Source organism: Olea europaea, chromosome 12 (assembly GCF_002742605.1).
Source record: "Olea europaea var. sylvestris chromosome 12, O_europaea_v1, whole genome shotgun sequence".
NCBI lineage: Eukaryota > Viridiplantae > Streptophyta > Magnoliopsida > Lamiales > Oleaceae > Olea > Olea europaea.
The window spans coordinates 25,162,694-25,170,718 of NC_036248.1; the positions used below are offsets into that span (position 1 = coordinate 25,162,694).

Here is an 8,025-nt window from a genome sequence, read left to right on the forward strand (position 1 = left end):
ATCGAAAATAAAATTAAATGTGTGTATTATAAACTTATTGATCTGATGAGATTGATATAAAAAAAATTTCAGCTACCGCATTCGATGAATATTTTAGATCTTGAGGTTGAAGCAGATGAAAGATGAGAGTATTTTTATCTATGTTGGAGTAAACAGATATGAGAAATTTGCTGATTTTGATATTTTAAGTGGAAAGTGTTTGATTTTTATTTGTTAACTAAAGGGTAATAATATCTTTTAAACAAAACCATCTTTTGTAATTGTATAATACACTTAAGGATATTTTTATCTTTTATTACTCAATAGACCGTTGTGATAATATTAATGATTGAACAAGTCAAAGTGGAATTTCCTTCTTTGACTATTCTATTTTTAAAAGTACCCCGAAATTGAAACCACCAAATTCCCAAATCCACTCTCTCAGCTTCTCAATCTCCAACTCTTCGATGGGCACTCCCAAATCTCATCCTTGAATATGGAGTCTATATCCTTAAATTGAAGGTCCCTATATATTTTTATGCAAAATACATCTACTCGTCCCTGAAGGTCTATATCCTTAATGGTCTCGTAGCTTGCGCTTCCGGCCTCTCGTCTACTAATGCGGTCCCTATATATTTTTATGCAAAAAAAAATTATTTTGCCTCTGTTTAAACACTTATTTTCTGAATATTTGAGCATATATTTAATTGTGTGGGTAATGTGTTTGACTTAATGACTTTGAGCAGAGTTGTTATTACTCATTCCTTCCAAATGCCAATGTTGTCTTTAATTGTATTTTTTGATTTAGTGTTTTTCGATTTAGGGATTCTAGTATTTTTATTTAGGAATTTAGGGATTTTTGATTTAGGACTTTCTAATTAATATGTAATTGATTATGGAAGATTGAAACTTTTTGATTAATATTTTTAAAATTTCTTGTGATATTTTTTAGCACTTTTTTGAAAGTTTAATTATGACCTCATAACCCAATATGTCTGTGTTCATCCCTAGATTTCAAGGCAGAATTTTGAAAGCAATACCAAATCATATTTTCAGGATCTACATGGAAAGAAGAATTGACTGAACTAAAATTTCTTCACAGTCCCTATGTTCATAGTTGACTGTCCTCAACCTCAAAGCGTTGAGTCTCTCTGATTCGAGATACTTACTCATGACTATCAATCACTTTCATGCTGGAAGAATATACTAATATTCAGTAATATTGTATCATATATTTTGTTTTCATTCTCTTTTGCAGTTTCTTGTTTTGTGGGCACAGATTGATGTTGAGAACTAATAGAGTTTGATCAAGTGAATATGCTATTTTGCATCTTTCTGTTTTGTGTTTTGCTATTACCATCTGCTGACGTCTTAACATTTTGTGACTTCCATGCCAATTGTTAACCGACGACTTGGGTTGTTCATGCACAAATTGATGAGTCTTGACTATCAGTACCCAACATTATACATAAATCAATGGATTTTGATTGTGTTCTTTAATCGTTTCACAATATTTAATTGAAATCAAAGAATTTTAATCTTCAATTGTCATTCTTCACGCTTTTGTCTATGTCTATTAATATTAAATTAAAGTCACGTTCCTGAAATCCAATTGCAAACGTTGTGTTTTCTCTTGAATTTCCTTTTGTAAGGGACTAAGAAAGAAGGTTAATTTTTCTTTTCCTTCTTCATTCTCTTTCTATTGAGCTTGAGAGAATGGTGTGTAGACATCATGTTAGTTGAGTAATGCTATTTAGCACCATTGGCATTATTGTGACATTAAATGAGATGTACAATTAAATGAGTTGCTTAATTTCACATTTTATTGAACCTATCACATAGCACAACTTACACTGGTGTTATAGGATCAGTAGTACGAGATAACATTATTACATAACTATGTGCTATGTTCAGTAGCTACCCTTTGAAATCAAGGTTACTTCTGGTAAGATATATGTCAAATGATCGCGTACACTTAAAATAGAAACTTAGTTAATAAATAAATTTGAAAATAAAAATGTAAAAGGAAGTAAAGGTTGAAAACAATATAAAAATTTAAATTTTATCATCCAAAAATCTAAGTTATTCATTCTTGTTATATCCTTTTGTAATAGACTTAGGAATGAGAAAGTGTACACCATAATCAAAATCAAGAGTGATCATGAGAGAGAGATTGAACACTTTAACCTTAAGAACTTCTGTTTGAAGAAGGTATCCAGCAAGAGTTCTCTTTACTAATCACCACAATAAAATGAAGTAGTTAAGATGAAAAGTAGGGTGCTTTAATAAATGGGTAGAGCCATGCCTCATGTTAAGGATTTGGCAATGCATTTCTAAGATGAAACCATTAACACTGTTTGCCACATAGTGAACTGAGTTTACTTTAAACCTAGATTGAGAAGATGCCATATGGAATTTGGAAGGATAGAAAGTCTACCATCAAATACTTTCCAGTGTTTGGCAACAAGTGTCACATTTTGAGAGATGGAGAGAACTTAGGAATATTCGACTCTAAAAGTAATGAAGGAATATTTCTAGGGAACTCTAGGATTATTAAGGCTTATCATGTATAAAATTCTCGTACATAAGTAGTGACAAAATCCATAAATGTTGTTATTGATGATGCCTTGAGTGAGAACGAGCCATTAGGAAACTTGGAAGAAATATGTCAATTTAAGTGTTGATCCTGTCACTGAATCTATAGAACTCCAAGCCCAAAAATGTATAGATATTCCAACTAGGAACCATCATCTAGTGATAAGCCTAAACTTCCTAAGGAACCTTCATCTAGAGTTTAAGTCTAATCATCCTAAGGATAATATCATTGGGGATTTAGAAGAAGTTATAAGACTATGTAGGAGAGTTTTGAATAACTTGACGTTCAGTAGTTATGTATCCCAAATTGAGCCCCAAAAAATTGAAGAAGCCCTTAGCAATGAATGTTGGGTAAATGCAATGCATGAGAAGCTAATCAGTAGAAACAATGTTTGGTATTTGGTACACTGATGATCAAGGTAAACTAGAAATAAAGTTAAGTTACTTGCTCGAGGATACACATAGGTAGAAGGTGTAGACTTTGATGAGACATTTGTCCCTATAGCTTGTCTTAAATCTATTAGAATCCTACTTGTTGTAGCTTGTACCCTAGGTTTCAAGCTATATCAAATGTATGTCAAAAGTGTTTTCTTGAATAGAATACTTCAAAAAGAGATATGTGTTAAACAACTAAAAGGTCTTGTTGATCCTAAGTTTCTCCATTATATCTATAAGCTTAAAAAGAAATGATAGACTAATTGCTTTATCTCTTGGGATGTGCTTATCTCTTGGGGTGTGGTTCTTAAGAGATAGTGTAGATAGAATGTTGTTCATTAAACAAATGGAAGAAATCATTACCATAACATAAATTTATGTTGATGAAACCATCTTTGAATTTTCCATCGACTCTCTTGTTCATGAATTCACTGAATGCATAAAACAAACATTTGATATGAGTATGGTAGGAGACTTGAGTTTCTTTCTTACATTTCAGGTAAAGCAAATAGATGAGAGGTTATTAATTTCTTAATCAAATATGCTGATGACCTAGTAAAAGGATTTAGGTTAGATAGCAAGAAGAACACCAAAACACCCATGAGCATTAGTGTTAAGTTAGGTCAAGATCCTATTGAAAAAGTGTTAATCAAACACTGTATAGAAATATGTTAGGTAGTCTACTTTAACTTAATTCTAATCGACTTGACATAGCATTTAGTGTGGGAGTTCATATGAGATTTTAGGCTAAACCTAAGAAGTCCCATTAAGTGCCATGAGACGTATCATTCAATACGTTAATGGCACTATAGATCATGGAATCTTGTACTCACGATATTCAAATCTTGATCTAGCCTGCTATTTCGATATCAATTGGGCTACGGATGTTAATGATAGAAAAAGCACAACGAGAGGCTGTTTCAATGTTGGAACAAATCTAGTAGCTTGGATTTGAAGGAAACAAAATTTTATTTCTTTGTCCATGGCTGAAGTTAAATATTTAAGTACACAAAGTTGTTTTACTTAACTTCTTTAGATGACGCATATGTTAAGAGATTATACAGTTGAGTAGGTTACTGTGACTGTGTTTTATGATAAACAAGTGCCATAAATATTTTCAAAAATCTTGTTCATTCTTGAACCAAACATATAGATACTCACATCATTTTATTCGAGAGCTTGTGGAGAATTGTGTTGTAATAGTTGAGCATGTCTCTACAGAAAACCAATTAGGTGACTAGTTCACTAAATTTTTAGATGGTCTTCAGCTTGAATTCCTCAGGAAAGCTATTGGTGTCTGTGTACCTCTTTGAGTAGGTAATTAGGCGTATGTATCTATATTTTTCATGAAGTCTACATATCCAAGCATGCACTCTATCTTTTCTTTTTCTTTTTTCTTTTTTCCATTTTTTTGTGTGCATTATTATTATTATTATTATTTAAAAGTGACAAATATTATTGAAAATTGAAAAGAGTGTTTTTTAAGGCACTTTGTTTTGATTTTTGTTTTACTTGAACATGTTCATTGTGATCAAGCATAAGTAAAATTGATGAAAATGATGAAAATTTCCATTAATTTATTAAGGACTTGTACGGAGTACTTAGCACATGTTTCTTCATGTACAATCTACACTACTCACACAAAGTTTTTGTTCGCGATTCTCGATCGCTTCTATGAGATTTGTGATATTGATCATCGATGTAGCAAGTTGACTTTGGATATGAAATAAACTTTAACTATTCGGCCTAAACTCTTGTATACTCCCCATAAAAATGAGTATTGTTATTCAAAATAGTTGAGTTATTGTGATATATCTTATATTTTTCTTCTTAGCCTTTGTGACTCGAACAATTAAGTATGTTGGATATTTTAAGATCTGATGTCCTATAGTCATCTGACTTAAAAGTCATCAGTATGAAGTTCATTACATGAGTCATTATCCTTAATGAAGATAAGTATGTAAATAAAATTGAAAAAAGAAAAAAATAATGTACAAATGATCATGCATAAGGGAAGAAAGAAAAACTACATAGTATTAATATGAGATCTTTTGTTTAAAAAGTCTTAGAGCACTTGATTTGACTTTCATAATTTGAGAAATATATTTTCATTCACCAGTGATTCTTTGCAGCCCTTTCTTCACTAATATAAGGTATTGAATCTTACTTACAGCAAGTTAGTGGCACTTTACACAGTTGGGTTCTTATACAATTTACTCCATGTAGATCTAAAATAAAATGCGTGGAAAGTAGTTTGCTGCCTATTAATTATATATGTACAAGTAAACTATGCATGTTCAAGTTATCACATAATCTTGATTTGTGTGACAAGTTACTACATTTAAAAATTCATGAGAAAGTGTTATAATTCAAAAATTTTGAAAAGTATAGTTTTGAAATGAGTAATGCTATTCGTAGTCGCTTACTGCAGTAGTCACCCTACGTGGTATATACATGACATGTGATTATTTGATATATTAATGTGATAGTTTTTTTATTCATTAATGTATCAAATAATCACTTGTCATGTGTATGTTACATAGGGCGACTATTGCAGTGAGCGACTGCAAATAGCATTATTATTTTGAAATAGATAAAAACGTGCTATTTGTGTCACTTTTCTAGCTGCTAACTTAGCGTTGGGTTGTTGCTTGAGTGCCCAAAGCAGAGGCTTGGCGCTCAATTAGTGCATGCCTCTCGCCTGAGCGGCAGCTCGTGTTTTTGAATTAAACGCGCAGACCCTCGCATTTTCCTTTCCTTTCTTCCCTCATCTCACAAATTCATCATTCAACCCATCATACTAGTTCATTAAGGTCGATTTTCGTGAACATTAGTATCACATTCATCAACTCATCATCAATTTCATCCTAGTCAAGGTGAAATATCGAAAATCCATAATTTTTGAAAATTTTAGGGCTTTTTCAAAATTGTGCCTTCTTGCTCGAAATTCTTGAAATTCATGCATATTCATTTATGAGCTCAAGTACAGGATGATTGTATAAGAGTTATTGCACCACTTTGGAGAAAAAATTTCAAAAATTTTCCTTAGAACTTGAATTCTAGAGTGCTTCATGGATTTGCATATATTTTCTTCAATTTTTTGTAAAATTGATGGAGATTGGGATAGGATTAGATGTTGGAGTTATGGTATGAGGTTTGAATTGGTGATTTTGCCCGGTTTCATTAGGTTTGGCACTTCATTCATCCTTTTGACATACCATGTGTTCGATAAAATGTTCGTCTGATGTTTCTGTGTAAGTTTTCACATGTTTTTTTGTCAAAATACATCGAACACATAAACATATTTGGGTCATTTATTTACACTTTTGGATCTTTTGTATCAAAATTGAGGGGAATGTGTCTACCTTGCATGCATGTATCGGACCTCCCTACGTCACTTAGTTTCACCACTTAGTTACGTCATCTAGTTAGGTTCCTAGGTTAACTTGCATGTTTTTATCTTGATTTCATTCGTGTCAGGTGCATTGGGTACTTGTGTCTCGATTTACGTGCTTTTACCTCGTTTACCTTATTTTACTTTCATAACATACATTCACATATTATTCCACATCACTAGTTATCATCTTCTTGGTATACTTTTGTTGAAAATCATGACATAGATGCCCGTTGAAAAGCGAGGACTACAGGCTAGAACTCAGGTACTTCAACTTTGTACAATCGTTTGAGGTTTATTTCATCCGAGGCCCAGGAGTGAGTCATAGTTTTCCTCGTCTTCTCTAAGTTGAGCATGAGGTAACTCTTTCTGACCTTTACCCTGACATGGCTGCTATATTTATTTCCCATGGTAAGGAGCTATTACTTCATGATCTCACATCTCCTTCCCATTTTCTAGTTAGGGATTTTTATTCGAATATTTATGAGGTTGATAGGTCTCACTTTAGAGTCTTTCTGAGAGACCAGGTTTGAATATAAGTGCTGCTGTCATTTCTCGAATTATATGGATACCTTAGGTTACTTACTCAGTGTTTTCTTATATTATTCCTTTGAATGTTCTATCGAGTTCTCTTTTCATGTTGACCCTTTTTAATAGTCCTACAAATGGGGGTCAAGTCACAATTATTATTGGGTCTCTTCCAACCGACTACTAGATCTTGTTGCGCATTATGTGTCCAAATCTTTGGTTGGTGTCCCTTATATCCTCATTTCCTTAAGATAAGGCCAGGTTTCTTTCTATATGCTCTTCTACATGGTGAATCGATTGAACTGCCTTCTTTTGTCTATCATCACATCTTGCGTAAATTTCGCATAACTAGTAGGAAGATAGGTACGCCACACGCCTGTTTAATACAACATCTAGTGATGGAGCTCGGGGGTTACTTTTTCTGATAGGGTTTTAGAGCGTGTGTCTTGGCTTATTGGTTATATCACTATTTCCCAGAGTAGGTTCTGTATTCTATCTTCTTCAGTTCTTACTGATCCTATGATTACCTACTTTCTTTACCCACTCTGCCTTATGTTTCTGCTCATAACATTCCACCTACTTTTATTCCAGATATTCCATCCACTTCTACATTTGCTCCCATTCCTCTATCTACATCTGATCCCATCGACCATTCGATAGCTATTATGAGCCAGTTTTCATTGATCATCGAGCACCAGTCTCTATTTCTGGGTGATATGACTTTGCTACGGTCGTAGTCTGAGCGACGTACAATAGATTTTGCTTCACTTCAGACTAATGTTCACTCATTTCAAACAGGTGTTTGTTCACTTCAGAGACGTGTCTAGTGGATGTAATAACATTGAGACGGTGGAGATGATACAGAGGAGGACACTGATTAGTTGGTAGGTACCCCTTTGTCATTGTCACAAAAAGGATGAGTAGTGTTTAGGCTTAGAGTTTTAGGGCATTGTGTATTGATTTGAAGTTTTGGGATATGTTCAGATATTTTGTGTAGCTTTTTAAAGTTTTGATGTTTTAATGTAAACTTTTGTGGTTTGTTAGACATTAATATTGTATCTTAATCTAGTTAGCATGATATTTGTTTTTATCTA

General features: G+C 33.0%; 1 long non-coding RNA gene across 1 annotated transcript; it reads left to right on the plus strand.

Annotated features, from left to right (window-relative positions):
* Nucleotides 1–376: 376 nt before the first annotated feature.
* On the plus strand, nucleotides 377–8,025 carry LOC111406178. The gene is made up of 2 exons (XR_002704948.1): nucleotides 377–6,668; nucleotides 7,730–8,025. It is a non-coding gene; the product is annotated as an uncharacterized LOC111406178 (long non-coding RNA).